This window comes from Engystomops pustulosus, chromosome 1, assembly GCF_040894005.1.
Source record: "Engystomops pustulosus chromosome 1, aEngPut4.maternal, whole genome shotgun sequence".
Lineage (NCBI taxonomy): Eukaryota > Metazoa > Chordata > Amphibia > Anura > Leptodactylidae > Engystomops > Engystomops pustulosus.
Window position 1 is genome coordinate 172,716,961 of NC_092411.1, and position 25,673 is coordinate 172,742,633.

Here is a 25,673-nt window from a genome sequence, read left to right on the forward strand (position 1 = left end):
AATACAATTTTAAGGTTCAAAAAGGTCAACGGAACTTGGGATTCCCAGCAAGTCTCCCATGCTGGTACTTGCCAAGCCTTAAGCTGCATTGCTGCTGCGATCTGACGAGAGCAGGCACATTCAGCTTAGAATGGCCGTTGACAGCAGCTGTTCAATTTGAACCTTCTTTTACTGTCTCATAGAGAAACTAACACAATTTTCAGGTTCAAAAAGGTCAACGGAACTTGGGATTCCCAGCCAGTCTCCCATGCTGGTACTTGCCAAGCCTTAAGCTGCATTTCTGCTGCGATCTGACGAGAGCAGGCACATTCAGCTTAGAATGGCCGTTGACAGCAGCTGTTCAATTTGAACCTTCTTTTACCATCTTTGACAGAGAAACTAACACAATTTTCAGGTTCAAAAAGGTCAACGGAACTTGGGATTCCCAGCCAGTCTCCCATGCTGGTACTTGCCAAGCCTTAAGCTGCATTGCTGCTGCGATCTCACGAGAGCAGGCACATTCAGCTTAGAATGGCCGTTGACAGCAGCTGTTCAATTTGAACCTTCTTTTACTATCTCATAGAGAAACAAACACAATTTTCAGGTTCAAAAAGGTCAACGGATCTTGGGATTCCCAGCCAGTCTCCCAATCTGGTACTTGCCAAGCCTTAAGCTGCATTGCTGCTGCGATCTGACGAGAGCAGGCACATTCAGCTTAGAATGGCCGTTGACAGCAGCTGTTCAATTTGAACCTTCTTTTACTATCTCATAGAGAAACTAACACAATTTTCAGGTTCAAAAAGGTCAACGGAACTTGGGATTCCCAGCCAGTCTCCCATGCTGGTACTTGCCAAGCCTTAAGCTGCATTGCTGCTGCGATCTGACGAGAGCAGGCACATTCACCTTAGAATGGCCGTTGACAGCAGATGTTCAATTTGAACCTTCTTTTACTATCTCATAGAGAAACTAACACAATTTTCAGGTTCAAAAAGGTCAACGGATCTTGGGATTCCCAGCCAGTCTCCCAATCTGGTACTTGCCAAACCTTAAGCTGCATTGCTGCTGCGATCTGACGAGAGCAGGCACATTCAGCTTAGAATGGCCGTTGACAGCAGCTGTTCAATTTGAACCTTCTTTTACTATCTCATAGAGAAACAAACACAATTTTCAGGTTCAAAAAGGTCAACGGAACTTGGGATTCCCAGCCAGTCTCCCATGCTGGTACTTGCCAAGCCTTAAGCTGCATTGCTGCTGCGATCTGACGAGAGCTGGCACATTCAGCTTAGAATGGCCGTTGACAGCAGCTGTTCAATTTGAACCTTCTTTTACCATCTTTGACAGAGAAACTAATACAAATTTAAGGTTCAAAAAGGTCAACGGAACTTGGGATTCCCAGCCAGTCTCCCATGCTGGTACTTGCCAAGCCTTAAGCTGCATTGCTGCTGCGATCTCACGAGAGCAGGCACATTCAGCTTAGAATGGCTGTTGACAGCAGCTGTTCAATTTGAACCTTCTTTTACCATCTTTGACAGAGAAACTAACACAATTTTCAGGTTCAAAAAGGTCAACGGAACTTGGGATTCCCAGCCAGTCTCCCATGCTGGTACTTGCCAAGCCTTAAGCTGCATTGCTGCTGCGATCTGACGAGAGCAGGTACATTCAGCTTAGAATGGCCGTTGACAGCAGCTGTTCAATTTGAACCTTCTTTTACCATCTTTGACAGAGAAACTAACACAATTTTCAGGTTCAAAAAGGTCAACGGAACTTGGGATTCCCAGCCAGTCTCCCATGCTGGTACTTGCCAAGCCTTAAGCTGCATTGCTGCTGCGATCTGACGAGAGCAGGCACATTCAGCTTAGAATGGCCGTTGACAGCAGCTGTTCAATTTGAACCTTCTTTTACCATCTTTGACAGAGAAACTAACACAATTTTCAGGTTCAAAAAGGTCAACGGAACTTGGGATTCCCAGCTAGTCTCCCATGCTGGTACTTGCCAAGCCTTAAGCTGCATTGCTGCTGCGATCTGACGAGAGCAGGCACATTCAGCTTAGAATGGCCGTTGACAGCAGCTGTTCAATTTGAACCTTCTTTTACTATCTCATAGAGAAACAAACACAATTTTCAGGTTCAAAAAGGTCAACGGAACTTGGGATTCCCAGGCAGTCTCGCTTGCTGGTACTTGCCAAGCCTTAAGCTGCATTGCTGCTGCGATCTGACGAGAGCAGGCACATTCACCTTAGAATGGCCGTTGACAGCAGCTGTTCAATTTGAACCTTCTTTTACCATCTTTGACAGAGAAACTAATAAAATTTTCAGGTTCAAAAAGGTCAACGGAACTTGGGATTCCCAGCCAGTCTCCCAATCTGGTACTTGCCAAGCCTTAAGCTGCATTGCTGCTGCGATCTGACGAGAGCAGGCACATTCAGCTTAGAATGGCCGTTGACAGCAGCTGTTCAATTTGAACCTTCTTTTACTGTCTCATAGAGAAACTAACACAATTTTCAGGTTCAAAAAGGTCAACGGAACTTGGGATTCCCAGCCAGTCTCCCATGCTGGTACTTGCCAAGCCTTAAGCTGCATTTCTGCTGCGATCTGACGAGAGCAGGCACATTCCGCTTAGAATGGCCGTTGACAGCAGCTGTTCAATTTGAACCTTCTTTTACCATCTTTGACAGAGAAACTAACACAATTTTCAGGTTCAAAAAGGTCAACGGAACTTGGGATTCCCAGCCAGTCTCCCATGCTGGTACTTGCCAAGCCTTAAGCTGCATTGCTGCTGCGATCTGACGAGAGCAGGCACATTCAGCTTAGAATGGCCGTTGACAGCAGCTGTTCAATTTGAACCTTCTTTTACTATCTCATAGAGAAACAAACACAATTTTCAGGTTCAAAAAGGTCAACGGATCTTGGGATTCCCAGCCAGTCTCCCAATCTGGTACTTGCCAAGCCTTAAGCTGCATTGCTGCTGCGATCTGACGAGAGCAGGCACATTCAGCTTAGAATGGCCGTTGACAGCAGCTGTTCAATTTGAACCTTCTTTTACTATCTCATAGAGAAACTAACACAATTTTCAGGTTCAAAAAGGTCAACGGAACTTGGGATTCCCAGCCAGTCTCCCATGCTGGTACTTGCCAAGCCTTAAGCTGCATTGCTGCTGCGATCTGACGAGAGCTGGCACATTCAGCTTAGAATGGCCGTTGACAGCAGCTGTTCAATTTGAACCTTCTTTTACCATCTTTGACAGAGAAACTAATACAATTTTAAGGTTCAAAAAGGTCAACGGAACTTGGGATTCCCAGCAAGTCTCCCATGCTGGTACTTGCCAAGCCTTAAGCTGCATTGCTGCTGCGATCTGACGAGAGCAGGCACATTCAGCTTAGAATGGCCGTTGACAGCAGCTGTTCAATTTGAACCTTCTTTTACTGTCTCATAGAGAAACTAACACAATTTTCAGGTTCAAAAAGGTCAACGGAACTTGGGATTCCCAGCCAGTCTCCCATGCTGGTACTTGCCAAGCCTTAAGCTGCATTTCTGCTGCGATCTGACGAGAGCAGGCACATTCAGCTTAGAATGGCCGTTGACAGCAGCTGTTCAATTTGAACCTTCTTTTACCATCTTTGACAGAGAAACTAACACAATTTTCAGGTTCAAAAAGGTCAACGGAACTTGGGATTCCCAGCCAGTCTCCCATGCTGGTACTTGCCAAGCCTTAAGCTGCATTGCTGCTGCGATCTCACGAGAGCAGGCACATTCAGCTTAGAATGGCCGTTGACAGCAGCTGTTCAATTTTAACCTTCTTTTACTATCTCATAGAGAAACAAACACAATTTTCAGGTTCAAAAAGGTCAACGGATCTTGGGATTCCCAGCCAGTCTCCCAATCTGGTACTTGCCAAGCCTTAAGCTGCATTGCTGCTGCGATCTGACGAGAGCAGGCACATTCAGCTTAGAATGGCCGTTGACAGCAGCTGTTCAATTTGAACCTTCTTTTACTATCTCATAGAGAAACTAACACAATTTTCAGGTTCAAAAAGGTCAACGGAACTTGGGATTCCCAGCCAGTCTCCCATGCTGGTACTTGCCAAGCCTTAAGCTGCATTGCTGCTGCGATCTGACGAGAGCTGGCACATTCAGCTTAGAATGGCCGTTGACAGCAGCTGTTCAATTTGAACCTTCTTTTACCATCTTTGACAGAGAAACTAATACAATTTTAAGGTTCAAAAAGGTCAACGGAACTTGGGATTCCCAGCCAGTCTCCCATGCTGGTACTTGCCAAGCCTTAAGCTGCATTGCTGCTGCGATCTCACGAGAGCAGGCACATTCAGCTTAGAATGGCCGTTGACAGCAGCTGTTCAATTTGAACCTTCTTTTACCATCTTTGACAGAGAAACTAACACAATTTTCAGGTTCAAAAAGGTCAACGGAACTTGGGATTCCCAGCCAGTCTCCCATGCTGGTACTTGCCAAGCCTTAAGCTGCATTGCTGCTGCGATCTGACGAGAGCAGGTACATTCAGCTTAGAATGGCCGTTGACAGCAGCTGTTCAATTTGAACCTTCTTTTACTATCTCATAGAGAAACTAACACAATTTTCAGGTTCAAAAAGGTCAACGGAACTTGGGATTCCCAGCCAGTCTCCCATGCTGGTACTTGCCAAGCCTTAAGCTGCATTGCTGCTGCGATCTGACGAGAGCAGGCACATTCAGCTTAGAATGGCCGTTGACAGCAGCTGTTCAATTTGAACCTTCTTTTACCATCTTTGACAGGGAAACTAACACAATTTTCAGGTTCAAAAAGGTCAACGGAACTTGGGATTCCCAGCCAGTCTCCCATGCTGGTACTTGCCAAGCCTTAAGCTGCATTGCTGCTGCGATCTGACAAGAGCAGGCACATTCAGCTTAGAATGGCCGTTGACAGCAGCTGTTCAATTTGAACCTTCTTTTACCATCTTTGACAGAGAAACTAACACAATTTTCAGGTTCAAAAAGGTCAACGGAACTTGGGATTCCCAGCCAGTCTCCCATGCTGGTACTTGCCAAGCCTTAAGCTGCATTGCTGCTGCGATCTGACGAGAGCAGGCACATTCAGCTTAGAATGGCCGTTGACAGCAGCTGTTCAATTTGAACCTTCTTTTACTATCTCATAGAGAAACTAACACAATTTTCAGGTTCAAAAAGGTCAACGGAACTTGGGATTCCCAGCCAGTCTCGCATGCTGGTACTTGCCAAGCCTTAAGCTGCATTGCTGCTGCGATCTGACGAGAGCAGGCACATTCACCTTAGAATGGCCGTTGACAGCAGCTGTTCAATTTGAACCTTCTTTTACCATCTTTGACAGAGAAACTAATAAAATTTTCAGGTTCAATAAGGTCAACGGAACTTGGGATTCCCAGCCAGTCTCCCAATCTGGTACTTGCCAAGCCTTAAGCTGCATTGCTGCTGCGATCTGACGAGAGCAGGCACATTCAGCTTAGAATGGCCGTTGACAGCAGCTGTTCAATTTGAACCTTCTTTTACTGTCTCATAGAGAAACTAACACAATTTTCAGGTTCAAAAAGGTCAACGGAACTTGGGATTCCCAGCCAGTCTCCCATGCTGGTACTTGCCAAGCCTTAAGCTGCATTTCTGCTGCGATCTGACGAGAGCAGGCACATTCAGCTTAGAATGGCCGTTGACAGCAGCTGTTCAATTTGAACCTTCTTTTATCATCTTTGACAGAGAAACTAATACAATTTTAAGGTTCAAAAAGGTCAACGGAACTTGGGATTCCCAGCCAGTCTCCCATGCTGGTACTTGCCAAGCCTTAAGCTGCATTGCTGCTGCGATCTGACGAGAGCAGGCACATTCAGCTTAGAATAGCCGTTGACAGCAGCTGTTCAATTTGAACCTTCTTTTACCATCTTTGACAGAGAAACTAACACAATTTTCAGGTTCAAAAAGGTCAACGGAACTTGGGATTCCCAGCCAGTCTCCCATGCTGGTACTTGCCAAGCCTTAAGCTGCATTGCTGCTGCGATCTGACGAGAGCAGGCACATTGAGCTTAGAATGGCCTTTGACAGCAGCTGTTCAATTTGAACCTTCTTTTACTATCTCATAGAGAAACTAACACAATTTTCAGGTTCAAAAAGGTCAACGGATCTTGGGATTCCCAGCCAGTTTCCCAATCTGGTACTTGCCAAACCTTAAGCTGCATTGCTGCTGCGATCTGACGAGAGCAGGCACATTCAGCTTAGAATGGCCGTTGACAGCAGCTGTTCAATTTGAACCTTCTTTTACTATCTCATAGAGAAACTAACACAATTTTCAGGTTCAAAAAGGTCAACGGAACTTGGGATTCCCAGCCAGTCTCCCATGCTGGTACTTGCCAAGCCTTAAGCTGCATTGCTGCTGCGATCTGACGAGAGCTGGCACATTCAGCTTAGAATGGCCGTTGACAGCAGCTGTTCAATTTGAACCTTCTTTTACCATCTTTGACAGAGAAACTAACACAATTTTCAGGTTCAAAAAGGTCAACGGAACTTGGGATTCCCAGCCAGTCTCCCATGCTGGTACTTGCCAAGCCTTAAGCTGCATTGCTGCTGCGATCTGACGAGAGCAGGCACATTCAGCTTAGAATGGCCGTTGACAGCAGCTGTTCAATTTGAACCTTCTTTTACTATCTCATAGAGAAACTAACACAATTTTCAGGTTCAAAAAGGTCAACGGAACTTGGGATTCCCAGCCAGTCTCCCATGCTGGTACTTGCCAAGCCTTAAACTGCATTGCTGCTGCGATCTGACGAGAGCAGGCACATTCAGCTTAGAATGGCCGTTGACAGCAGCTGTTCAATTTGAACCTTCTTTTACTATCTCATAGAGAAACTAACACAATTTTCAGGTTCAAAAAGGTCAACGGAACTTGGGATTCCCAGCCAGTCTCCCATGCTGGTACTTGCCAAGCCTTAAGCTGCATTGCTGCTGTGATCTCACGAGAGCAGGCACATTCAGCTTAGAATGGCCGTTGACAGCAGCTGTTCAATTTGAACCTTCTTTTACTATCTCATAGAGAAACTAACACAATTTTCAGGTTCAAAAAGGTCAACGGAACTTGGGATTCCCAGCCAGTCTCCCATGCTGGTACTTGCCAAGCCTTAAGCTGCATTGCTGCTGCGATCTGACGAGAGCAGGCACATTCAGCGTAGAATAGCCGTTGACAGCAGCTGTTCAATTTGAACCTTCTTTTACCATCTTTGACAGAGAAACTAACACAATTTTCAGGTTCAAAAAGGTCAACGGAACTTGGGATTCCGAGCCAGTCTCCCATGCTGGTACTTGCCAAGCCTTAAGCTGCATTGCTGCTGCGATCTGACGAGAGCAGGGACATTCAGCTTAGAATGGCCATTGACAGCAGCTGTTCAATTTGAACCTTCTTTTACTATCTCATAGAGAAACTAACACAATTTTCAGGTTCAAAAAGGTCAACGGAACTTGGGATTCCCAGGCAGTCTCGCATGCTGGTACTTGCCAAGCCTTAAGCTGCATTGCTGCTGCGATCTGACGAGAGCAGACACATTCACCTTAGAATGGCCGTTGACAGCAGCTGTTCAATTTGAACCTTCTTTTACCATCTTTGACAGAGAAACTAATAAAATTTTCAGGTTCAATAAGGTCAACGGAACTTGGGATTCCCAGCCAGACTCCCATGCTGGTACTTGCCAAGCCTTAAGCTGCATTGCTGCTGCGATCTGATGAGAGCAGGCACATTGAGCTTAGAATGGCCGTTGACAGCAGCTGTTTAATTTGAACCTTCTTTTACTATCTCATAGAGAAACTAACACAATTTTCAGGTTCAAAAAGGTCAACGGAACTTGGGATTCCCAGCCAGTCTCCCAATCTGGTACTTGCCAAGCCTTAAGCTGCATTGCTGCTGCGATCTGACGAGAGCAGGCACATTCAGCTTAGAATGGCCGTTGACAGCAGCTGTTCAATTTGAACCTTCTTTTACTATCTCATAGAGAAACTAACACAATTTTCAGGTTCAAAAAGGTCAACGGAACTTGGGATTCCCAGCCAGTCTCCCAATCTGGTACTTGCCAAGCCTTAAGCTGCATTGCTGCTGCGATCTGACGAGAGCAGGCACATTCAGCTTAGAATGGCCGTTGACAGCAGCTGTTCAATTTGAACCTTCTTTTACTATCTCATAGAGAAACTAACACAATTTTCAGGTTCAAAAAGGTCAACGGAACTTGGGATTCCCAGCCAGTCTCCCATGCTGGTACTTGCCAAGCCTTAAGCTGCATTGCTGCTGCGATCTGACGAGAGCAGGCACATTCAGCTTAGAATGGCCGTTGACAGCAGCTGTTCAATTTGAACCTTCTTTTACTGTCTCATAGAGAAACTAACACAATTTTCAGGTTCAAAAAGGTCAACGGAACTTGGGATTCCCAGCCAGTCTCCCATGCTGGTACTTGCCAAGCCTTAAGCTGCATTTCTGCTGCGATCTGACGAGAGCAGGCACATTCCGCTTAGAATGGCCGTTGACAGCAGCTGTTCAATTTGAACCTTCTTTTACCATCTTTGACAGAGAAACTAACACAATTTTCAGGTTCAAAAAGGTTAACGGAACTTGGGATTCCCAGCCAGTCTCCCATGCTGGTACTTGCCAAGCCTTAAGCTGCATTGCTGCTGCGATCTGACGAGAGCAGGCACATTCAGCTTAGAATGGCCGTTGACAGCAGCTGTTCAATTTGAACCTTCTTTTACTATCTCATAGAGAAACAAACACAATTTTCAGGTTCAAAAAGGTCAACGGATCTTGGGATTCCCAGCCAGTCTCCCAATCTGGTACTTGCCAAGCCTTAAGCTGCATTGCTGCTGCGATCTGACGAGAGCAGGCACATTCAGCTTAGAATGGCCGTTGACAGCAGCTGTTCAATTTGAACCTTCTTTTACTATCTCATAGAGAAACTAACACAATTTTCAGGTTCAAAAAGGTCAACGGAACTTGGGATTCCCAGCCAGTCTCCCATGCTGGTACTTGCCAAGCCTTAAGCTGCATTGCTGCTGCGATCTGACGAGAGCTGGCACATTCAGCTTAGAATGGCCGTTGACAGCAGCTGTTCAATTTGAACCTTCTTTTACCATCTTTGACAGAGAAACTAATACAATTTTAAGGTTCAAAAAGGTCAACGGAACTTGGGATTCCCAGCCAGTCTCCCATGCTGGTACTTGCCAAGCCTTAAGCTGCATTGCTGCTGCTATCTGACGAGAGCAGGCACATTCAGCTTAGAATGGCCGTTGACAGCAGCTGTTCAATTTGAACCTTCTTTTACTGTCTCATAGAGAAACTAACACAATTTTCAGGTTCAAAAAGGTCAACGGAACTTGGGATTCCCAGCCAGTCTCCCATGCTGGTACTTGCCAAGCCTTAAGCTGCATTTCTGCTGCGATCTGACGAGAGCAGGCACATTCAGCTTAGAATAGCCGTTGACCGCAGCTGTTCAATTTGAACCTTCTTTTACCATCTTTGACAGAGAAACTAACACAATTTTCAGGTTCAAAAAGGTCAACGGAACTTGGGATTCCCAGCCAGTCTCCCATGCTGGTACTTGCCAAGCCTTAAGCTGCATTGCTGCTGCGCTCTCACGAGAGCAGGCACATTCAGCTTAGAATGGCCGTTGACAGCAGCTGTTCAATTTGAACCTTCTTTTACTATCTCATAGAGAAACAAACACAATTTTCAGGTTCAAAAAGGTCAACGGATCTTGGGATTCCCAGCCAGTCTCCCAATCTGGTACTTGCCAAGCCTTAAGCTGCATTGCTGCTGCGATCTGACGAGAGCAGGCACATTCAGCTTAGAATGGCCGTTGACAGCAGCTGTTCAATTTGAACCTTCTTTTACTATCTCATAGAGAAACTAACACAATTTTCAGGTTCAAAAAGGTCAACGGAACTTGGGATTCCCAGCCAGTCTCCCATGCTGGTACTTGCCAAGCCTTAAGCTGCATTGCTGCTGCGATCTGACGAGAGCTGGCACATTCAGCTTAGAATGGCCGTTGACAGCAGCTGTTCAATTTGAACCTTCTTTTACCATCTTTGACAGAGAAACTAATACAATTTTAAGGTTCAAAAAGGTCAACGGAACTTGGGATTCCCAGCCAGTCTCCCATGCTGGTACTTGCCAAGCCTTAAGCTGCATTGCTGCTGCGATCTCACGAGAGCAGGCACATTCAGCTTAGAATGGCCGTTGACAGCAGCTGTTCAATTTGAACCTTCTTTTACCATCTTTGACAGAGAAACTAACACAATTTTCAGGTTCAAAAAGGTCAACGGAACTTGGGATTCCCAGCCAGTCTCCCATGCTGGTACTTGCCAAGCCTTAAGCTGCATTGCTGCTGCGATCTGACGAGAGCAGGTACATTCAGCTTAGAATGGCCGTTGACAGCAGCTGTTCAATTTGAACCTTCTTTTACTATCTCATAGAGAAACTAACACAATTTTCAGGTTCAAAAAGGTCAACGGAACTTGGGATTCCCAGCCAGTCTCCCATGCTGGTACTTGCCAAGCCTTAAGCTGCATTGCTGCTGCGATCTGACGAGAGCAGGCACATTCAGCTTAGAATGGCCGTTGACAGCAGCTGTTCAATTTGAACCTTCTTTTACCATCTTTGACAGGGAAACTAACACAATTTTCAGGTTCAAAAAGGTCAACGGAACTTGGGATTCCCAGCCAGTCTCCCATGCTGGTACTTGCCAAGCCTTAAGCTGCATTGCTGCTGCGATCTGACAAGAGCAGGCACATTCAGCTTAGAATGGCCGTTGACAGCAGCTGTTCAATTTGAACCTTCTTTTACCATCTTTGACAGAGAAACTAACACAATTTTCAGGTTCAAAAAGGTCAACGGAACTTGGGATTCCCAGCCAGTCTCCCAATCTGGTACTTGCCAAGCCTTAAGCTGCATTGCTGCTGCGATCTGACGAGAGCAGGCACATTCAGCTTAGAATGGCCGTTGACAGCAGCTGTTCAATTTGAACCTTCTTTTACTATCTCATAGAGAAACTAACACAATTTTCAGGTTCAAAAAGGTCAACGGAACTTGGGATTCCCAGCCAGTCTCGCATGCTGGTACTTGCCAAGCCTTAAGCTGCATTGCTGCTGCGATCTGACGAGAGCAGGCACATTCACCTTAGAATGGCCGTTGACAGCAGCTGTTCAATTTGAACCTTCTTTTACCATCTTTGACAGAGAAACTAATAAAATTTTCAGGTTCAATAAGGTCAACGGAACTTGGGATTCCCAGCCAGTCTCCCAATCTGGTACTTGCCAAGCCTTAAGCTGCATTGCTGCTGCGATCTGACGAGAGCAGGCACATTCAGCTTAGAATGGCCGTTGACAGCAGCTGTTCAATTTGAACCTTCTTTTACTGTCTCATAGAGAAACTAACACAATTTTCAGGTTCAAAAAGGTCAACGGAACTTGGGATTCCCAGCCAGTCTCCCATGCTGGTACTTGCCAAGCCTTAAGCTGCATTTCTGCTGCGATCTGACGAGAGCAGGCACATTCAGCTTAGAATGGCCGTTGACAGCAGCTGTTCAATTTGAACCTTCTTTTACTATCTCATAGAGAAACTAACACAATTTTCAGGTTCAAAAAGGTCAACGGAACTTGGGATTCCCAGCCAGTCTCCCATGCTGGTACTTGCCAAGCCTTAAGCTGCATTGCTGCTGCGATCTGACGAGAGCAGGCACATTCAGCTTAGAATGGCCGTTGACAGCAGCTGTTCAATTTGAACCTTCTTTTACTATCTCATAGAGAAACTAACACAATTTTCAGGTTCAAAAAGGTCAACGGAACTTGGGATTCCCAGCCAGTCTCCCATGCTGGTACTTGCCAAGCCTTAAGCTGCATTGCTGCTGCGATCTCACGAGAGCAGGCACATTCAGCTTAGAATGGCCGTTGACAGCAGCTGTTCAATTTGAACCTTCTTTTACTATCTCATAGAGAAACTAACACAATTTTCAGGTTCAAAAAGGTCAACGGAACTTGGGATTCCCAGCCAGTCTCCCATGCTGGTACTTGCCAAGCCTTAAGCTGCATTGCTGCTGCGATCTGACGAGAGCAGGCACATTCAGCTTAGAATGGCCGTTGACAGCAGCTGTTCAATTTGAACCTTCTTTTACCATCTTTGACAGGGAAACTAACACAATTTTCAGGTTCAAAAAGGTCAACGGAACTTGGGATTCCCAGCCAGTCTCCCATGCTGGTACTTGCCAAGCCTTAAGCTGCATTGCTGCTGCGATCTGACGAGAGCAGGCACATTCAGCTTAGAATAGCCGTTGACAGCAGCTGTTCAATTTGAACCTTCTTTTACCATCTTTGACAGAGAAACTAACACAATTTTCAGGTTCAAAAAGGTCAACGGAACTTGGGATTCCGAGCCAGTCTCCCATGCTGGTACTTGCCAAGCCTTAAGCTGCATTGCTGCTGCGATCTGACGAGAGCAGGGACATTCAGCTTAGAATGGCCGTTGACAGCAGCTGTTCAATTTGAACCTTCTTTTACTATCTCATAGAGAAACTAACACAATTTTCAGGTTCAAAAAGGTCAACGGAACTTGGGATTCCCAGGCAGTCTCGCATGCTGGTACTTGCCAAGCCTTAAGCTGCATTGCTGCTGCGATCTGACGAGAGCAGACACATTCACCTTAGAATGGCCGTTGACAGCAGCTGTTCAATTTGAACCTTCTTTTACCATCTTTGACAGAGAAACTAATAAAATTTTCAGGTTCAATAAGGTCAACGGAACTTGGGATTCCCAGCCAGACTCCCATGCTGGTACTTGCCAAGCCTTAAGCTGCATTGCTGCTGCGATCTGATGAGAGCAGGCACATTGAGCTTAGAATGGCCGTTGACAGCAGCTGTTTAATTTGAACCTTCTTTTACTATCTCATAGAGAAACTAACACAATTTTCAGGTTCAAAAAGGTCAACGGAACTTGGGATTCCCAGCCAGTCTCCCAATCTGGTACTTGCCAAGCCTTAAGCTGCATTGCTGCTGCGATCTGACGAGAGCAGGCACATTCAGCTTAGAATGGCCGTTGACAGCAGCTGTTCAATTTGAACCTTCTTTTACTATCTCATAGAGAAACTAACACAATTTTCAGGTTCAAAAAGGTCAACGGAACTTGGGATTCCCAGCCAGTCTCCCATGCTGGTACTTGCCAAGCCTTAAGCTGCATTGCTGCTGCGATCTGACGAGAGCAGGCACATTCAGCTTAGAATGGCCGTTGACAGCAGCTGTTCAATTTGAACCTTCTTTTACTGTCTCATAGAGAAACTAACACAATTTTCAGGTTCAAAAAGGTCAACGGAACTTGGGATTCCCAGCCAGTCTCCCATGCTGGTACTTGCCAAGCCTTAAGCTGCATTTCTGCTGCGATCTGACGAGAGCAGGCACATTCCGCTTAGAATGGCCGTTGACAGCAGCTGTTCAATTTGAACCTTCTTTTACCATCTTTGACAGAGAAACTAACACAATTTTCAGGTTCAAAAAGGTCAACGGAACTTGGGATTCCCAGCCAGTCTCCCATGCTGGTACTTGCCAAGCCTTAAGCTGCATTGCTGCTGCGATCTGACGAGAGCAGGCACATTCAGCTTAGAATGGCCGTTGACAGCAGCTGTTCAATTTGATCCTTCTTTTACTATCTCATAGAGAAACAAACACAATTTTCAGGTTCAAAAAGGTCAACGGATCTTGGGATTCCCAGCCAGTCTCCCAATCTGGTACTTGCCAAGCCTTAAGCTGCATTGCTGCTGCGATCTGACGAGAGCAGGCACATTCAGCTTAGAATGGCCGTTGACAGCAGCTGTTCAATTTGAACCTTCTTTTACTATCTCATAGAGAAACTAACACAATTTTCAGGTTCAAAAAGGTCAACGGAACTTGGGATTCCCAGCCAGTCTCCCATGCTGGTACTTGCCAAGCCTTAAGCTGCATTGCTGCTGCGATCTGACGAGAGCTGGCACATTCAGCTTAGAATGGCCGTTGACAGCAGCTGTTCAATTTGAACCTTCTTTTACCATCTTTGACAGAGAAACTAATACAATTTTAAGGTTCAAAAAGGTCAACGGAACTTGGGATTCCCAGCCAGTCTCCCATGCTGGTACTTGCCAAGCCTTAAGCTGCATTGCTGCTGCGATCTGACGAGAGCAGGCACATTCAGCTTAGAATGGCCGTTGACAGCAGCTGTTCAATTTGAACCTTCTTTTACTGTCTCATAGAGAAACTAACACAATTTTCAGGTTCAAAAAGGTCAACTGAACTTGGGATTCCCAGCCAGTCTCCCATGCTGGTACTTGCCAAGCCTTAAGCTGCATTTCTGCTGCGATCTGACGAGAGCAGGCACATTCAGCTTAGATTAGCCGTTGACAGCAGCTGTTCAATTTGAACATTCTTTTACCATCTTTGACAGAGAAACTAACACAATTTTCAGGTTCAAAAAGGTCAACGGAACTTGGGATTCCCAGCCAGTCTCCCATGCTGGTACTTGCCAAGCCTTAAGCTGCATTGCTGCTGCGCTCTCACGAGAGCAGGCACATTCAGCTTAGAATGGCCGTTGACAGCAGCTGTTCAATTTGAACCTTCTTTTACCATCTTTGACAGAGAAACTAACACAATTTTCAGGTTCAAAAAGGTCAACTGAACTTGGGATTCCCAGCCAGTCTCCCATGCTGGTACTTGCCAAGCCTTAAGCTGCATTGCTGCTGCGATCTGACGAGAGCTGGCACATTCAGCTTAGAATGGCCGTTGACAGCAGCTGTTCAATTTGAACCTTCTTTTACCATCTTTGACAGAGAAACTAATACAATTTTAAGGTTCAAAAAGGTCAACGGAACTTGGGATTCCCAGCCAGTCTCCCATGCTGGTACTTGCCAAGCCTTAAGCTGAATTGCTGCTGCGATCTGACAAGAGCAGGCACATTCAGCTTAGAATGGCCGTTGACAGCAGCTGTTCAATTTGAACCTTCTTTTACCATCTTTGACAGAGAAACTAACACAATTTTCAGGTTCAAAAAGGTCAACGGAACTTGGGATTCCCAGCCAGTCTCCCAATCTGGTACTTGCCAAGCCTTAAGCTGCATTGCTGCTGCGATCTGACGAGAGCAGGCACATTCAGCTTAGAATGGCCGTTGACAGCAGCTGTTCAATTTGAACCTTCTTTTACTATCTCATAGAGAAACTAACACAATTTTCAGGTTCAAAAAGGTCAACGGAACTTGGGATTCCCAGCCAGTCTCGCATGCTGGTACTTGCCAAGCCTTAAGCTGCATTGCTGCTGCGATCTGACGAGAGCAGGCACATTCACCTTAGAATGGCCGTTGACAGCAGCTGTTCAATTTGAACCTTCTTTTACCATCTTTGACAGAGAAACTAATAAAATTTTCAGGTTCAATAAGGTCAACGGAACTTGGGATTCCCAGCCAGTCTCCCAATCTGGTACTTGCCAAGCCTTAAGCTGCATTGCTGCTGAGATCTGACGAGAGCAGGCACATTCAGCTTAGAATGGCCGTTGACAGCAGCTGTTAAATTTGAACCTTCTTTTACTGTCTCATAGAGAAACTAACACAATTTTCAGGTTCAAAAAGGTCAACGGAACTTGGGATTCCCAGCCAGTCTCCCATGCTGGTACTTGCCAAGCCTTAAGCTGCATTTCTGCTGCGATCTGACGAGAGCAGGCACATTCAGCTTAGAATGGCCGTTGACAGCAGCTATTCAATTTGAACCTTCTTTTACCATCTTTGACAGAGAAACTAACACAATTTTCAGGTTCAAAAAGGTCAACGGAACTTGGGATTCCCAGCCAGTCTCCCATGCTGGTACTTGCCAAGACTTAAGCTGCATTGCTGCTGCGATCTGACGAGAGCTGGCACATTCAGCTTAGAATGGCCGTTGACAGCAGCTGTTCAATTTGAACCTTCTTTTACTATCTCATAGAGAAACTAACACAATTTTCAGGTTCAAAAAGGTCAACGGATCTTGGGATTCCCAGCCAGTCTCCCAATCTGGTACTTGCCAAACCTTAAGCTGCATTGCTGCTGCGATCTGACGAGAGCAGGCACATTCAGCTTAGAATGGCCGTTGACAGCAGCTGTTCAATTTGAACCTTCTTTTACTATCTCATAGAGAAACTAACACAATTTTCAGGTTCAAAAAGGTCAACGGAACTTGGGATTCCCAGCCAGTCTCCCATGCTGGTACTTGCCAAGCCTTAAGCTGCATTGCTGCTGCGATCTGACGAGAGCTGGCACATTCAGCTTAGAATGGCCGTTGACAGCAGCTGTTCAATTTGAACCTTCTTTTACCATCTTTGACAGAGAAACTAATACAATTTTAAGGTTCAAAAAGGTCAACGGAACTTGGGATTCCCAGCCAGTCTCCCATGCTGGTACTTGCCAAGCCTTAAGCTGCATTGCTGCTGCGATCTCACGAGAGCAGGCACATTCAGCTTAGAATGGCCGTTGACAGCAGCTGTTCAATTTGAACCTTCTTTTACCATCTTTGAAAGAGAAACTAACACAATTTTCAGGTTCAAAAAGGTCAACGGAACTTGGGATTCCCAGCCAGTCTCCCATGCTGGTACTTGCCAAGCCTTAAGCTGCATTGCTGCTGCGATCTGACGAGAGCAGGCACATTCAGCTTAGAATGGCCGTTGACAGCAGCTGTTCAATTTGAACCTTCTTTTACCATCTTTGACAGAGAAACTAACACAATTTTCAGGTTCAAAAAGGTCAACGGAACTTGGGATTCCCAGCCAGTCTCCCATGCTGGTACTTGCCAAGCCTTAAGCTGCATTGCTGCTGCGATCTGACGAGAGCAGGCACATTCAGCTTAGAATGGCCGTTGACAGCAGCTGTTCAATTTGAACCTTCTTTTACTATCTCATAGAGAAACTAACACAATTTTCAGGTTCAAAAAGGTCAACGGAACTTGGGATTCCCAGCCAGTCTCCCATGCTGGTACTTGCCAAGCCTTAAGCTGCATTGCTGCTGCGATCTGACGAGAGCAGGCACATTCAGCTTAGAATGGCCGTTGACTGCAGCTGTTCAATTTGAACCTTCTTTTACTATCTCATAGAGAAACTAACACAATTTTCAGGTTCAAAAAGGTCAACGGAACTTGGGATTCCCAGCCAGTCTCCCATGCTGGTACTTGCCAAGCCTTAAGCTGCATTGCTGCTGCGATCTGACGAGAGCAGGCACATTCAGCTTAGAATGGCCGTTGACAGCAGCTGTTCAATTTGAACCTTCTTTTACTATCTCATAGAGAAACTAACACAATTTTCAGGTTCAAAAAGGTCAACGGAACTTGGGATTCCCAGCCAGTCTCCCATGCTGGTACTTGCCAAGCCTTAAGCTGCATTGCTGCTGCGATCTGACGAGAGCAGGCACATTCAGCTTAGAATGGCCGTTGACAGCAGCTGTTCAATTTGAACCTTCTTTTACTATCTCATAGAGAAACTAACACAATTTTCAGGTTCAAAAAGGTCAACGGAACTTGGGATTCCCAGCCAGTCTCCCATGCTGGTACTTGCCAAGCCTTAAGCTGCATTGCTGCTGCGATCTGACGAGAGCAGGCACATTCAGCTTAGAATGGCCGTTGACAGCATCTGTTCAATTTGAACCTTCTTTTACTATCTCATAGAGAAACTAACACAATTTTCAGGTTCAAAAAGGTCAACGGAACTTGCGATTCCCAGCCAGTCTCCCATGCTGGTACTTGCCAAGCCTTAAGCTGCATTGCTGCTGCGATCTGACGAGAGCAGGCACATTCAGCTTAGAATGGCCGTTGACAGCAGCTGTTCAATTTGAACCTTCTTTTACTATCTCATAGAGAAACTAACACAATTTTCAGGTTCAAAAAGGTCAACGGAACTTGGGATTCCCAGCCAGTCTCCCATGCTGGTACTTGCCAAGCCTTAAGCTGCATTGCTGCTGCGATCTGACGAGAGCAGGCACATTCACCTTAGAATGGCCGTTGACAGCAGCTGTTCAATTTGAACCTTCTTTTACTATCTCATAGAGAAACTAACACAATTTTCAGGTTCAAAAAGGTCAACGGATCTTGGGATTCCCAGCCAGTCTCCCAATCTGGTACTTGCCAAACCTTAAGCTGCATTGCTGCTGCGATCTGACGAGAGCAGGCACATTCAGCTTAGAATGGCCGTTGACAGCAGCTGTTCAATTTGAACCTTCTTTTACTATCTCATAGAGAAACTAACACAATTTTCAGGTTCAAAAAGGTCAACGGAACTTGGGATTCCCAGCCAGTCTCCCATGCTGGTACTTGCCAAGCCTTAAGCTGCATTGCTGCTGCGATCTGACGAGAGCTGGCACATTCAGCTTAGAATGGCCGTTGACAGCAGCTGTTCAATTTGAACCTTCTTTTACCATCTTTGACAGAGAAACTAATACAAATTTAAGGTTCAAAAAGGTCAACGGAACTTGGGATTCCCAGCCAGTCTCCCATGCTGGTACTTGCCAAGCCTTAAGCTGCATTGCTGCTGCGATCTGACGAGAGCAGGCACATTCAGCTTAGAATGGCCGTTGACAGCAGCTGTTCAATTTGAACCTTCTTTTACTATCTCATAGAGAAACTAACACAATTTTCAGGTTCAAAAAGGTCAACGGAACTTGCGATTCCCAGCCAGTCTCCCATGCTGGTACTTGCCAAGCCTTAAGCTGCATTGCTGCTGCGATCTGACGAGAGCAGGCACATTCAGCTTAGAATGGCCGTTGACAGCAGCTGTTCAATTTGAACCTTCTTTTACTATCTCATAGAGAAACTAACACAATTTTCAGGTTCAAAAAGGTCAACGGAACTTGGGATTCCCAGCCAGTCTCCCATGCTGGTACTTGCCAAGCCTTAAGCTGCATTGCTGCTGCGATCTGACGAGAGCAGGCACATTCACCTTAGAATGGCCGTTGACAGCAGCTGTTCAATTTGAACCTTCTTTTACTATCTCATAGAGAAACTAACACAATTTTCAGGTTCAAAAAGGTCAACGGATCTTGGGATTCCCAGCCAGTCTCCCAATCTGGTACTTGCCAAACCTTAAGCTGCATTGCTGCTGCGATCTGACGAGAGCAGGCACATTCAGCTTAGAATGGCCGTTGACAGCAGCTGTTCAATTTGAACCTTCTTTTACTATCTCATAGAGAAACTAACACAATTTTCAGGTTCAAAAAGGTCAACGGAACTTGGGATTCCCAGCCAGTCTCCCATGCTGGTACTTGCCAAGCCTTAAGCTGCATTGCTGCTGCGATCTGACGAGAGCTGGCACATTCAGCTTAGAATGGCCGTTGACAGCAGCTGTTCAATTTGAACCTTCTTTTACCATCTTTGACAGAGAAACTAATACAAATTTAAGGTTCAAAAAGGTCAACGGAACTTGGGATTCCCAGCCAGTCTCCCATGCTGGTACTTGCCAAGCCTTAAGCTGCATTGCTGCTGCGATCTCACGAGAGCAGGCACATTCAGCTTAGAATGGCTGTTGACAGCAGCTGTTCAATTTGAACCTTCTTTTACCATCTTTGACAGAGAAACTAACACAATTTTCAGGTTCAAAAAGGTCAACTGAACTTGGGATTCCCAGCCAGTCTCCCATGCTGGTACTTGCCAAGCCTTAAGCTGCATTGCTGCTGCGATCTGACGAGAGCTGGCACATTCAGCTTAGAATGGCCGTTGACAGCAGCTGTTCAATTTGAACCTTCTTTTACCATCTTTGACAGAGAAACTAATACAATTTTAAGGTTCAAAAAGGTCAACGGAACTTGGGATTCCCAGCCAGTCTCCCATGCTGGTACTTGCCAAGCCTTAAGCTGAATTGCTGCTGCGATCTGACGAGAGCAGGCACATTCAGCTTAGAATGGCCGTTGACAGCAGCTGTTCAATTTGAACCTTCTTTTACTGTCTCATAGAGAAACTAACACAATTTTCAGGTTCAAAAAGGTCAACGGAACTTGGGATTCCCAGCCAGTCTCCCATGCTGGTACTTGCCAAGCCTTAAGCTGCATTGCTGCTGCGATCTGACAAGAGCAGGCACATTCAGCTTAGAATGGCCGTTGACAGCAGCTGTTCAATTTGAACCTTCTTTTACTGTCTCATAGAGAAACTAACACAATTTTCAGGTTCAAAAAGGTCAACGGAACTTGGGATTCCCAGCCAGTCTCGCATGCTGGTACTTGCCAAGCCTTAAGCTGCATTGCTGCTGCGATCTGACGAGAGCAGGCACATTCACCTTAGAATGGCCGTTGACAGCAGCTGTTCAATTTGAACCTTCTTTTACCATCTTTGACAGAGAAACTAATAAAATTTTCAGGTTCAATAAGGTCAACGGAACTTGGGATTCCCAGCCAGTCTCCCAATCTGGTACTTGCCAAGCCTTAAGCTGCATTGCTGCTGCGATCTGACGAGAGCAGGCACATTCAGCTTAGAATGGCCGTTGACAGCAGCTGTTCAATTTGAACCTTCTTTTACTGTCTCATAGAGAAACTAACACAATTTTCAGGTTCAAAAAGGTCAACGGAACTTGGGATTCCCAGCCAGTCTCCCATGCTGGTACTTGCCAAGCCTTAAGCTGCATTTCTGCTGCGATCTGACGAGAGCAGGCACATTCAGCTTAGAATGGCCATTGACAGCAGCTGTTCAATTTGAACCTTCTTTTACCATCTTTGACAGAGAAACTAACACAATTTTCAGGTTCAAAAAGGTCAACGGAACTTGGGATTCCCAGCCAGTCTCCCATGCTGGTACTTGCCAAGACTTAAGCTGCATTGCTGCTGCGATCTGACGAGAGCTGGCACATTCAGCTTAGAATGGCCGTTGACAGCAGCTGTTCAATTTGAACCTTCTTTTACTATCTCATAGAGAAACTAACACAATTTTCAGGTTCAAAAAGGTCAACGGATCTTGGGATTCCCAGCCAGTCTCCCAATCTGGTACTTGCCAAACCTTAAGCTGCATTGCTGCTGCGATCTGACGAGAGCAGGCACATTCAGCTTAGAATGGCCGTTGACAGCAGCTGTTCAATTTGAACCTTCTTTTACTATCTCATAGAGAAACTAACACAATTTTCAGGTTCAAAAAGGTCAACGGAACTTGGGATTCCCAGCCAGTCTCCCATGCTGGTACTTGCCAAGCCTTAAGCTGCATTGCTGCTGCGATCTGACGAGAGCAGGCACATTCACCTTAGAATGGCCGTTGACAGCAGCTGTTCAATTTGAACCTTCTTTTACCATCTTTGACAGAGAAACTAATAAAATTTTCAGGTTCAATAAGGTCAACGGAACTTGGGATTCCCAGCCAGTCTCCCAATCTGGTACTTGCCAAGCCTTAAGCTGCATTGCTGCTGCGATCTGACGAGAGCAGGCACATTCAGCTTAGAATGGCCGTTGACAGCAGCTGTTCAATTTGAACCTTCTTTTACTGTCTCATAGAGAAACTAACACAATTTTCAGGTTCAAAAAGGTCAACGGAACTTGGGATTCCCAGCCAGTCTCCCATGCTGGTACTTGCCAAGCCTTAAGCTGCATTTCTGCTGCGATCTGACGAGAGCAGGCACATTCAGCTTAGAATGGCCATTGACAGCAGCTGTTCAATTTGAACCTTCTTTTACCATCTTTGACAGAGAAACTAACACAATTTTCAGGTTCAAAAAGGTCAACGGAACTTGGGATTCCCAGCCAGTCTCCCATGCTGGTACTTGCCAAGACTTAAGCTGCATTGCTGCTGCGATCTGACGAGAGCTGGCACATTCAGCTTAGAATGGCCGTTGACAGCAGCTGTTCAATTTGAACCTTCTTTTACTATCTCATAGAGAAACTAACACAATTTTCAGGTTCAAAAAGGTCAACGGATCTTGGGATTCCCAGCCAGTCTCCCAATCTGGTACTTGCCAAACCTTAAGCTGCATTGCTGCTGCGATCTGACGAGAGCAGGCACATTCAGCTTAGAATGGCCGTTGACAGCAGCTGTTCAATTTGAACCTTCTTTTACTATCTCATAGAGAAACTAACACAATTTTCAGGTTCAAAAAGGTCAACGGAACTTGGGATTCCCAGCCAGTCTCCCATGCTGGTACTTGCCAAGCCTTAAGCTGCATTGCTGCTGCGATCTGACGAGAGCTGGCACATTCAGCTTAGAATGGCCGTTGACAGCAGCTGTTCAATTTGAACCTTCTTTTACCATCTTTGACAGAGAAACTAATACAATTTTAAGGTTCAAAAAGGTCAACGGAACTTGGGATTCCCAGCCAGTCTCCCATGCTGGTACTTGCCAAGCCTTAAGCTGCATTGCTGCTGCGATCTGACGAGAGCAGGCACATTCAGCTTAGAATGGCCGTTGACAGCAGCTGTTCAATTTGAACCTTCTTTTACCATCTTTGACAGAGAAACTAACACAATTTTCAGGTTCAAAAAGGTCAACGGAACTTGGGATTCCCAGCCAGTCTCCCATGCTGGTACTTGCCAAGCCTTAAGCTGCATTGCTGCTGCGATCTGACGAGAGCAGGCACATTCAGCTTAGAATGGCCGTTGACAGCAGCTGTTCAATTTGAACCTTCTTTTACTATCTCATAGAGAAACTAACACAATTTTCAGGTTCAAAAAGGTCAACGGAACTTGGGATTCCCAGCCAGTCTCCCATGCTGGTACTTGCCAAGCCTTAAGCTGCATTGCTGCTGCGATCTGACGAGAGCAGGCACATTCAGCTTAGAATGGCCGTTGACAGCAGCTGTTCAATTTGAACCTTCTTTTACTATCTCATAGAGAAACTAACACAATTTTCAGGTTCAAAAAGGTCAACGGAACTTGGGATTCCCAGCCAGTCTCCCATGCTGGTACTTGCCAAGCCTTAAGCTGCATTGCTGCTGCGATCTGACGAGAGCAGGCACATTCAGCTTAGAATGGCCGTTGACAGCAGCTGTTCAATTTGAACCTTCTTTTACTATCTCATAGAGAAACTAACACAATTTTCAGGTTCAAAAAGGTCAACGGAACTTGGGATTCCCAGCCAGTCTCCCATGCTGGTACTTGCCAAGCCTTAAGCTGCATTGCTGCTGCGATCTCACGAGAGCAGGCACATTCAGCTTAGAATGGCCGTTGACAGCAGCTGTTCAATTTGAACCTTCTTTTACTATCTCATAGAGAAACTAACACAATTTTCAGGTTCAAAAAGGTCAACGGAACTTGGGATTCCCAGCCAGTCTCCCATGCTGGTACTTGCCAAGCCTTAAGCTGCATTGCTGCTGCGATCTGACGAGAGCAGGCACATTCAGCTTAGAATGGCCGTTGACAGCAGCTGTTCAATTTGAACCTTCTTTTACCATCTTTGACAGGGAAACTAACACAATTTTCAGGTTCAAAAAGGTCAACGGAACTTGGGATTCCCAGCCAGTCTCCCATGCTGGTACTTGCCAAGCCTTAAGCTGCATTGCTGCTGCGATCTGACGAGAGCAGGCACATTCAGCTTAGAATGGCCGTTGACAGCAGCTGTTCAATTTGAACCTTCTTTTACCATCTTTGACAGAGAAACTAACACAATTTTCAGGTTCAAAAAGGTCAACGGAACTTGGGATTCCGAGCCAGTCTCCCATGCTGGTACTTGCCAAGCCTTAAGCTGCATTGCTGCTGCGATCTGACGAGAGCAGGGACATTCAGCTTAGAATGGCCGTTGACAGCAGCTGTTCAATTTGAACCTTCTTTTACTATCTCATAGAGAAACTAACACAATTTTCAGGTTCAAAAAGGTCAACGGAACTTGGGATTCCCAGGCAGTCTCGCATGCTGGTACTTGCCAAGCCTTAAGCTGCATTGCTGCTGCGATCTGACGAGAGCAGGCACATTCACCTTAGAATGGCCGTTGACAGCAGCTGTTCAATTTGAACCTTCTTTTACCATCTTTGACAGAGAAACTAATAAAATTTTCAGGTTCAATAAGGTCAACGGAACTTGGGATTCCCAGCCAGACTCCCATGCTGGTACTTGCCAAGCCTTAAGCTGCATTGCTGCTGCGATCTGATGAGAGCAGGCACATTGAGCTTAGAATGGCCGTTGACAGCAGCTGTTTAATTTGAACCTTCTTTTACTATCTCATAGAGAAACTAACACAATTTTCAGGTTCAAAAAGGTCAACGGAACTTGGGATTCCCAGCCAGTCTCCCAATCTGGTACTTGCCAAGCCTTAAGCTGCATTGCTGCTGCGATCTGACGAGAGCAGGCACATTCAGCTTAGAATGGCCGTTGACAGCAGCTGTTCAATTTGAACCTTCTTTTACTGTCTCATAGAGAAACTAACACAGTTTTCAGGTTCAAAAAGGTCAACGGAACTTGGGATTCCCAGCCAGTCTCCCATGCTGGTACTTGCCAAGCCTTAAGCTGCATTGCTGCTGCGATCTGACGAGAGCAGGCACATTCAGCTTAGAATGGCCGTTGACAGCAGCTGTTCAATTTGAACCTTCTTTTACTATCTCATAGAGAAACTAACACAATTTTCAGGTTCAAAAAGGTCAACGGAACTTGCGATTCCCAGCCAGTCTCCCATGCTGGTACTTGCCAAGCCTTAAGCTGCATTGCTGCTGCGATCTGACGAGAGCAGGCACATTCACCTTAGAATGGCCGTTGACAGCAGCTGTTCAATTTGAACCTTCTTTTACCATCTTTGACAGAGAAACTAATACAATTTTCAGGTTCAAAAAGGTCAACGGAACTTGGGATTCCCAGCCAGACTCCCATGCTGGTACTTGCCAAGCCTTAAGCTGCATTGCTGTTGCGATCTGATGAGAGCAGGCACATTGAGCTTATTATGGCCGTTGACAGCAGCTGTTCAATTTGAACCTTCTTTTACTATCTCATAGAGAAACTAACACAATTTTCAGGTTCAAAAAGGTCAACGGAACTTGGGATTCCCAGCCAGTCTCCCATGCTGGTACTTGCCAAGCCTTAAGCTGCATTGCTGCTGCGATCTGACGAGAGCAGGCACATTCAGCTTAGAATGGCCGTTGACAGCAGCTGTTCAATTTGAACCTTCTTTTACTATCTCATAGAGAAACTAACACAATTTTCAGGTTCAAAAAGGTCAACGGAACTTGCGATTCCCAGCCAGTCTCCCATGCTGGTACTTGCCAAGCCTTAAGCTGCATTGCTGCTGCGATCTGACGAGAGCAGGCACATTCAGCTTAGAATGGCCGTTGACAGCAGCTGTTCAATTTGAACCTTCTTTTACTATCTCATAGAGAAACTAACACAATTTTCAGGTTCAAAAAGGTCAACGGAACTTGGGATTCCCAGCCAGTCTCCCATGCTGGTACTTGCCAAGCCTTAAGCTGCATTGCTGCTGCGATCTGACGAGAGCAGGCACATTCACCTTAGAATGGCCGTTGACAGCAGCTGTTCAATTTGAACCTTCTTTTACTATCTCATAGAGAAACTAACACAATTTTCAGGTTCAAAAAGGTCAACGGATCTTGGGATTCCCAGCCAGTCTCCCAATCTGGTACTTGCCAAACCTTAAGCTGCATTGCTGCTGCGATCTGACGAGAGCAGGCACATTCAGCTTAGAATGGCCGTTGACAGCAGCTGTTCAATTTGAACCTTCTTTTACTATCTCATAGAGAAACTAACACAATTTTCAGGTTCAAAAAGGTCAACGGAACTTGGGATTCCCAG

General features: G+C 45.8%; 61 pseudogenes; all 61 read right to left on the reverse strand.

The window, feature by feature from the left end:
- Window positions 1-23: 23 nt before the first annotated feature.
- LOC140113458 (5S ribosomal RNA) lies at window positions 24-142 on the reverse strand (annotated as a pseudogene).
- Window positions 143-212: 70 nt separating this feature from the next.
- On the reverse strand, window positions 213-331 carry LOC140099355 (5S ribosomal RNA; annotated as a pseudogene).
- A 72-nt stretch (window positions 332-403) lies between these two features.
- Window positions 404-522, reverse strand: LOC140102963 (5S ribosomal RNA; annotated as a pseudogene).
- A 70-nt stretch (window positions 523-592) lies between these two features.
- Window positions 593-711, reverse strand: LOC140104747 (5S ribosomal RNA; annotated as a pseudogene).
- Window positions 712-781: 70 nt separating this feature from the next.
- On the reverse strand, window positions 782-900 carry LOC140106619 (5S ribosomal RNA; annotated as a pseudogene).
- Window positions 901-970: 70 nt separating this feature from the next.
- On the reverse strand, window positions 971-1,089 carry LOC140111950 (5S ribosomal RNA; annotated as a pseudogene).
- Window positions 1,090-1,159: 70 nt separating this feature from the next.
- On the reverse strand, window positions 1,160-1,278 carry LOC140105706 (5S ribosomal RNA; annotated as a pseudogene).
- Window positions 1,279-1,350: 72 nt separating this feature from the next.
- LOC140112823 (5S ribosomal RNA) lies at window positions 1,351-1,469 on the reverse strand (annotated as a pseudogene).
- Window positions 1,470-1,541: 72 nt separating this feature from the next.
- Window positions 1,542-1,660, reverse strand: LOC140085489 (5S ribosomal RNA; annotated as a pseudogene).
- A 72-nt stretch (window positions 1,661-1,732) lies between these two features.
- On the reverse strand, window positions 1,733-1,851 carry LOC140088667 (5S ribosomal RNA; annotated as a pseudogene).
- A 72-nt stretch (window positions 1,852-1,923) lies between these two features.
- Window positions 1,924-2,042, reverse strand: LOC140113513 (5S ribosomal RNA; annotated as a pseudogene).
- A 261-nt stretch (window positions 2,043-2,303) lies between these two features.
- On the reverse strand, window positions 2,304-2,422 carry LOC140095524 (5S ribosomal RNA; annotated as a pseudogene).
- A 70-nt stretch (window positions 2,423-2,492) lies between these two features.
- LOC140111325 (5S ribosomal RNA) lies at window positions 2,493-2,611 on the reverse strand (annotated as a pseudogene).
- A 72-nt stretch (window positions 2,612-2,683) lies between these two features.
- LOC140088678 (5S ribosomal RNA) lies at window positions 2,684-2,802 on the reverse strand (annotated as a pseudogene).
- Window positions 2,803-2,872: 70 nt separating this feature from the next.
- On the reverse strand, window positions 2,873-2,991 carry LOC140104748 (5S ribosomal RNA; annotated as a pseudogene).
- Window positions 2,992-3,061: 70 nt separating this feature from the next.
- Window positions 3,062-3,180, reverse strand: LOC140105712 (5S ribosomal RNA; annotated as a pseudogene).
- A 72-nt stretch (window positions 3,181-3,252) lies between these two features.
- On the reverse strand, window positions 3,253-3,371 carry LOC140113459 (5S ribosomal RNA; annotated as a pseudogene).
- A 70-nt stretch (window positions 3,372-3,441) lies between these two features.
- LOC140099366 (5S ribosomal RNA) lies at window positions 3,442-3,560 on the reverse strand (annotated as a pseudogene).
- Window positions 3,561-3,632: 72 nt separating this feature from the next.
- On the reverse strand, window positions 3,633-3,751 carry LOC140102975 (5S ribosomal RNA; annotated as a pseudogene).
- Window positions 3,752-3,821: 70 nt separating this feature from the next.
- LOC140104751 (5S ribosomal RNA) lies at window positions 3,822-3,940 on the reverse strand (annotated as a pseudogene).
- Window positions 3,941-4,010: 70 nt separating this feature from the next.
- Window positions 4,011-4,129, reverse strand: LOC140105717 (5S ribosomal RNA; annotated as a pseudogene).
- Window positions 4,130-4,201: 72 nt separating this feature from the next.
- Window positions 4,202-4,320, reverse strand: LOC140102986 (5S ribosomal RNA; annotated as a pseudogene).
- Window positions 4,321-4,392: 72 nt separating this feature from the next.
- On the reverse strand, window positions 4,393-4,511 carry LOC140085610 (5S ribosomal RNA; annotated as a pseudogene).
- A 70-nt stretch (window positions 4,512-4,581) lies between these two features.
- LOC140088689 (5S ribosomal RNA) lies at window positions 4,582-4,700 on the reverse strand (annotated as a pseudogene).
- A 72-nt stretch (window positions 4,701-4,772) lies between these two features.
- Window positions 4,773-4,891, reverse strand: LOC140106238 (5S ribosomal RNA; annotated as a pseudogene).
- A 72-nt stretch (window positions 4,892-4,963) lies between these two features.
- LOC140088701 (5S ribosomal RNA) lies at window positions 4,964-5,082 on the reverse strand (annotated as a pseudogene).
- Window positions 5,083-5,343: 261 nt separating this feature from the next.
- On the reverse strand, window positions 5,344-5,462 carry LOC140095535 (5S ribosomal RNA; annotated as a pseudogene).
- Window positions 5,463-5,532: 70 nt separating this feature from the next.
- LOC140099378 (5S ribosomal RNA) lies at window positions 5,533-5,651 on the reverse strand (annotated as a pseudogene).
- Window positions 5,652-5,723: 72 nt separating this feature from the next.
- LOC140098225 (5S ribosomal RNA) lies at window positions 5,724-5,842 on the reverse strand (annotated as a pseudogene).
- A 261-nt stretch (window positions 5,843-6,103) lies between these two features.
- On the reverse strand, window positions 6,104-6,222 carry LOC140113095 (5S ribosomal RNA; annotated as a pseudogene).
- A 70-nt stretch (window positions 6,223-6,292) lies between these two features.
- LOC140105723 (5S ribosomal RNA) lies at window positions 6,293-6,411 on the reverse strand (annotated as a pseudogene).
- Window positions 6,412-6,483: 72 nt separating this feature from the next.
- LOC140088712 (5S ribosomal RNA) lies at window positions 6,484-6,602 on the reverse strand (annotated as a pseudogene).
- Window positions 6,603-6,672: 70 nt separating this feature from the next.
- Window positions 6,673-6,791, reverse strand: LOC140098413 (5S ribosomal RNA; annotated as a pseudogene).
- Window positions 6,792-6,861: 70 nt separating this feature from the next.
- LOC140112716 (5S ribosomal RNA) lies at window positions 6,862-6,980 on the reverse strand (annotated as a pseudogene).
- Window positions 6,981-7,050: 70 nt separating this feature from the next.
- LOC140112246 (5S ribosomal RNA) lies at window positions 7,051-7,169 on the reverse strand (annotated as a pseudogene).
- A 72-nt stretch (window positions 7,170-7,241) lies between these two features.
- LOC140111116 (5S ribosomal RNA) lies at window positions 7,242-7,360 on the reverse strand (annotated as a pseudogene).
- A 261-nt stretch (window positions 7,361-7,621) lies between these two features.
- Window positions 7,622-7,740, reverse strand: LOC140109093 (5S ribosomal RNA; annotated as a pseudogene).
- A 70-nt stretch (window positions 7,741-7,810) lies between these two features.
- On the reverse strand, window positions 7,811-7,929 carry LOC140095546 (5S ribosomal RNA; annotated as a pseudogene).
- A 70-nt stretch (window positions 7,930-7,999) lies between these two features.
- LOC140095557 (5S ribosomal RNA) lies at window positions 8,000-8,118 on the reverse strand (annotated as a pseudogene).
- Window positions 8,119-8,188: 70 nt separating this feature from the next.
- LOC140088723 (5S ribosomal RNA) lies at window positions 8,189-8,307 on the reverse strand (annotated as a pseudogene).
- A 70-nt stretch (window positions 8,308-8,377) lies between these two features.
- Window positions 8,378-8,496, reverse strand: LOC140111334 (5S ribosomal RNA; annotated as a pseudogene).
- Window positions 8,497-8,568: 72 nt separating this feature from the next.
- LOC140104269 (5S ribosomal RNA) lies at window positions 8,569-8,687 on the reverse strand (annotated as a pseudogene).
- Window positions 8,688-8,757: 70 nt separating this feature from the next.
- LOC140104758 (5S ribosomal RNA) lies at window positions 8,758-8,876 on the reverse strand (annotated as a pseudogene).
- A 70-nt stretch (window positions 8,877-8,946) lies between these two features.
- On the reverse strand, window positions 8,947-9,065 carry LOC140105733 (5S ribosomal RNA; annotated as a pseudogene).
- A 72-nt stretch (window positions 9,066-9,137) lies between these two features.
- LOC140106726 (5S ribosomal RNA) lies at window positions 9,138-9,256 on the reverse strand (annotated as a pseudogene).
- A 70-nt stretch (window positions 9,257-9,326) lies between these two features.
- On the reverse strand, window positions 9,327-9,445 carry LOC140105949 (5S ribosomal RNA; annotated as a pseudogene).
- A 72-nt stretch (window positions 9,446-9,517) lies between these two features.
- On the reverse strand, window positions 9,518-9,636 carry LOC140106889 (5S ribosomal RNA; annotated as a pseudogene).
- Window positions 9,637-9,706: 70 nt separating this feature from the next.
- LOC140104766 (5S ribosomal RNA) lies at window positions 9,707-9,825 on the reverse strand (annotated as a pseudogene).
- Window positions 9,826-9,895: 70 nt separating this feature from the next.
- On the reverse strand, window positions 9,896-10,014 carry LOC140105738 (5S ribosomal RNA; annotated as a pseudogene).
- Window positions 10,015-10,086: 72 nt separating this feature from the next.
- Window positions 10,087-10,205, reverse strand: LOC140102997 (5S ribosomal RNA; annotated as a pseudogene).
- A 72-nt stretch (window positions 10,206-10,277) lies between these two features.
- Window positions 10,278-10,396, reverse strand: LOC140085732 (5S ribosomal RNA; annotated as a pseudogene).
- A 70-nt stretch (window positions 10,397-10,466) lies between these two features.
- Window positions 10,467-10,585, reverse strand: LOC140088734 (5S ribosomal RNA; annotated as a pseudogene).
- A 72-nt stretch (window positions 10,586-10,657) lies between these two features.
- LOC140106246 (5S ribosomal RNA) lies at window positions 10,658-10,776 on the reverse strand (annotated as a pseudogene).
- A 72-nt stretch (window positions 10,777-10,848) lies between these two features.
- On the reverse strand, window positions 10,849-10,967 carry LOC140095568 (5S ribosomal RNA; annotated as a pseudogene).
- Window positions 10,968-11,228: 261 nt separating this feature from the next.
- LOC140095579 (5S ribosomal RNA) lies at window positions 11,229-11,347 on the reverse strand (annotated as a pseudogene).
- A 70-nt stretch (window positions 11,348-11,417) lies between these two features.
- On the reverse strand, window positions 11,418-11,536 carry LOC140099400 (5S ribosomal RNA; annotated as a pseudogene).
- A 70-nt stretch (window positions 11,537-11,606) lies between these two features.
- LOC140088745 (5S ribosomal RNA) lies at window positions 11,607-11,725 on the reverse strand (annotated as a pseudogene).
- Window positions 11,726-11,795: 70 nt separating this feature from the next.
- LOC140103019 (5S ribosomal RNA) lies at window positions 11,796-11,914 on the reverse strand (annotated as a pseudogene).
- A 70-nt stretch (window positions 11,915-11,984) lies between these two features.
- On the reverse strand, window positions 11,985-12,103 carry LOC140088767 (5S ribosomal RNA; annotated as a pseudogene).
- Window positions 12,104-12,175: 72 nt separating this feature from the next.
- Window positions 12,176-12,294, reverse strand: LOC140098236 (5S ribosomal RNA; annotated as a pseudogene).
- A 72-nt stretch (window positions 12,295-12,366) lies between these two features.
- LOC140106978 (5S ribosomal RNA) lies at window positions 12,367-12,485 on the reverse strand (annotated as a pseudogene).
- Between the last annotated feature and the right edge of the window lie 13,188 nt (window positions 12,486-25,673).